The sequence below is a fragment of the Heteronotia binoei genome, chromosome 3 (genome assembly GCF_032191835.1).
Source record: "Heteronotia binoei isolate CCM8104 ecotype False Entrance Well chromosome 3, APGP_CSIRO_Hbin_v1, whole genome shotgun sequence".
NCBI lineage: Eukaryota > Metazoa > Chordata > Lepidosauria > Squamata > Gekkonidae > Heteronotia > Heteronotia binoei.
In genome coordinates this window covers 194396316-194399625 of record NC_083225.1, presented here as the reverse complement: position 1 = coordinate 194399625, position 3310 = coordinate 194396316, and the positions used below count along the sequence as shown (strand labels likewise).

The following is a 3310-nucleotide window of genomic DNA, read 5'->3' as shown; positions in this document are numbered from 1 at the left end:
GCTTCTCTTATGTTCTTATGTGACACAGAGTGTTGGACTGGAGGGGCCACTGGCCTGATCCAACAGGGCTTCTCTTATGTTCTTATGAGACACAGAGTGTTGGACTGGAGGGGCCATTGGCCTGATCCAACATGGCTTCTCTTATGTTCTTTTGTGACACAGAGTGTTGGACTGGAGGGGCCACTGGCCTGATCTAACATGGCTTCTGTTATGTTCTTATGTGACACAGAGTGTTGGACTGGAGGGGCCACTGGCCTGATCCAACATGGCTTCTCTTATGTTCTTAAGTGACACGGAGTGTTGGACTGGAGGGGCCACTGGCCTGAACCAACAGGGCTTCTCTTATGTTCTTAAGTGACACAGAGTGTTGGACTGGATGGGCCACTGGCCTGATCCAACATGGCTTCTCTTATGTTCCTATGTGACACAGAGTGTTGCACTGGATGGGCCACTGGTCTGATCCAAGGGGACTTCTCTTATGTGACAGAGAGTGTTGGACTGGAGGGGCCATTGGCCTGATCCAACATGGCTTCTCTTATGTTCTTATGTGACACAGAGTGTTGGACTGGAGGGGCCACTGGTCTGATCCAACATGGCTTCTCTGATGTTTAGAGGCTAGATGGCCATCTGACAGCAATGCTGATCCTGTGAACTTTGGCTGATAATGAGAAGGAGGGCAGGAAGGGTTGCTTGCATCAGTGCTTAGTTCCCATGGCCCTTTTTTACACACCCAGGGAAATGCTGGTAGACACCCAGGGAGATCCTGGAGAGTTTTTTGCTGTCTTCTGGGCATGGAACAGGGGTCACTGGTTGTGCGTGGGGAGGAGGAGGTATTTCTGAATTTCCTGCATTGTGCAGGGGGTTGGACTCGATGACCCTGGAGTTCCCTTCCAACTCAAAAGAACCTTGTAAACTCTTGGAGGATTGGCTACATCAGGGGTGTGTGGCCTAATATGCAAAGGAGCTCCTGCTAAAATTCCAAGCTCTTGGAGGATTGGCTACATTGCGGGGGGTGGCCTAATATGCAAAGGAGCTTCTGCTAGAATTCCAAGCTCTTGGAGGATTGGCTCCATCGGGGTGTGTGGCCTAATATGCAAAGAAGCTCTTGCTAGAATTCCAAGCTCTTGGAGGATTGGCTACATCGGGGGGGGGGGTGGCCTAATATGCAAAGAAGCTCTTGCTAGAATTCCAAGCTCTTGGAAGATTGGCTACATCGGGGGGGGGGGGTGGCCTAATATGCAAAGGATCTCCTGCTAGAATTCCACCTCTGCCTATGATTCTGTGATTCTTGAGCTCTCTGATGGTGGAAAGGGCAGTCCAGTCACAGCTGATTTATACCCACCTCTTATGTGGTTTTCCAGGCAAGAGATGAACAGAGGTTGTTTGCCATTGCCATCCTCCACAGTGTCTTCCTCGGACTTCTGTGGGGGAGGGACGGTGGCTCAGTGGTAGAGCATCTGCTTGGGAAGCAGAAGGTCTCAGGTTCAATCCCTGGCATCTCCAAAAAAGGGTCCAGGCAAATAGGTGTGAAAAACCTCAGCTTGAGACCCTGGAGAACCATGAATGGGGCTGTGGCTCAGTGGTAGAGCATCTGCTTGGTAAGCAGAAGGTCCCAGGTTCAATCCCTGGCATCTCCAAAAAAGGGTCCAGGCAAATAGGTGTGAAAAACCTCAGCTTGAGACCCTGGAGAGCCATAAATGTGGCTGTGGCTCAGTGGTAGAGCATCTGCTTGGTAAGCAGAAGGTCCCAGGTTCAATCCCCAGCATCTCCAACTAAAAAGGGTCCAGGCAAGTAGGTGTGAAAAACCTCAGCTGGAGACCCTGGGGAGCCATGAATGGGGCTGTGGCTCAGTGGTAGAGCATCTGCTTGGTAAGCAGAAGGTCCCAGGTTCAATCCCCGGCATCTCCAACTAAAAAGGGTCCAGGCAAGTAGGTGTGAAAAACCTCAGCTTGAGACCCTGGAGAGCCATGAATGGGGCTGTGGCTCAGTGGTAGAGCATCTGCTTGGGAAGCAGAAGGTCCCAGGTTCAATCCCCGGCATCTCCAACTAAAAAGGGTCCAGGCAAGTAGGCGTGAAAAACCTCAGCTTGAGACCCTGGAGAGCCGCTGCCGGTCTGAGAAGACAATACTGACTTTGATGGACCAAAGGTCTGATTCAGTATAAGGCAGCTTCATATGTTCATATAACCTCCGTCCACATACTAACCAGGGCCAACTCTGCTTAGCTTCTGAGAGTGGATGAGAGCAAGACAGCTTGAGGTATCCAAGTCAGGGCATAAGACACTCAAGAGTGGTTTGCCATTCCCTGGCTTTGCAGAGCAACCCTGGACTTTCTTGGTGGTCTCTCTTTGAGGGACTAACCAGGGCCAACCCTGGTGGAATATGGAGGATGGGCTACATAAGAGGGGTGTGACCTAATATGCAAAGGAGTTCCTGCTACAAAAAAACCCCCGTTTGTTGGTCTCTACGATGCTACTCGGATTGAATAACGGTTTTGAGAGCTGACCCGGAGAGGACAGCTTTATTGGCATGCCTGAAAACCTAATTGGCCTCTAGTGTCACCGGACCTCTGCTGAAACCGTGTCGCAATACCCCTCCCTGCCTTTTGAGGGCACTACCGCATAGCAGAGAGCAGGCCAGCAGCTCCCCCTTCTGGCCAACTTCAGTGGCAGTACTGCAAGCTGCTTGGCTCCTCTTCAGGCAGCAGTGCAAATCTGGGACGCCTGGTGCCCTCGAAAGAGTGGCCGAGCCCCAAAATTCTGACTTGCTTGGAGACGGCACATCGGTTCGGCCGCTCCAGCTTTCCCTGAGGAGACCCGACAAGGAGGTTTCCGACGGTGTTTTGATGCCTGTTTTGCAGGGTTGAACGGGGAGGATAAATAATATTAGACGCACGGGGCTCTGGGGCTTTGCTGTCTCCGTGCAGCTTCCGCAGTGTGCAGCTCTCCTTTTGCTGCCAAACGCATTCATCAATGAAACATGCGCTGCCAGCGAGCGTGCCCGTATCATGATCCCTGACGACTGGTTGCCGAGGTTTCTCTCGCTGCAGAGAGCTCCGTAGCCTCCCAGCTCCGGCACTCTGGAATTAAGTTATCTTCCCTAAAAACAGGCAGCCACGAGGAGCGTCTTTTTGGGGGGGCAGGGGGGGTTGCTCTCCTTTGCTGTTGCAATGAAAAACCAGCCAGCCTTTGGACATGTGTGATTTGCAATGCTGGAACCTTTCGGAAATATCTAGAATTACCAGTGATTCAGTCTTTGATCACAGTTGGCCAGAGTTGGCAGAGTCTGTTATTTCATACAAACGTAGGGTT

General features: G+C 51.7%; 1 non-coding gene across 1 annotated transcript; it reads left to right on the top strand.

Annotated features, from left to right (window-relative positions):
- The first annotated feature begins 1565 nt into the window (after positions 1-1565).
- Positions 1566-1637, top strand: TRNAT-GGU (transfer RNA threonine (anticodon GGU)). The gene has a single exon. It is a non-coding gene; the product is annotated as a tRNA-Thr (tRNA).
- The last annotated feature ends 1673 nt before the right edge of the window (positions 1638-3310 follow it).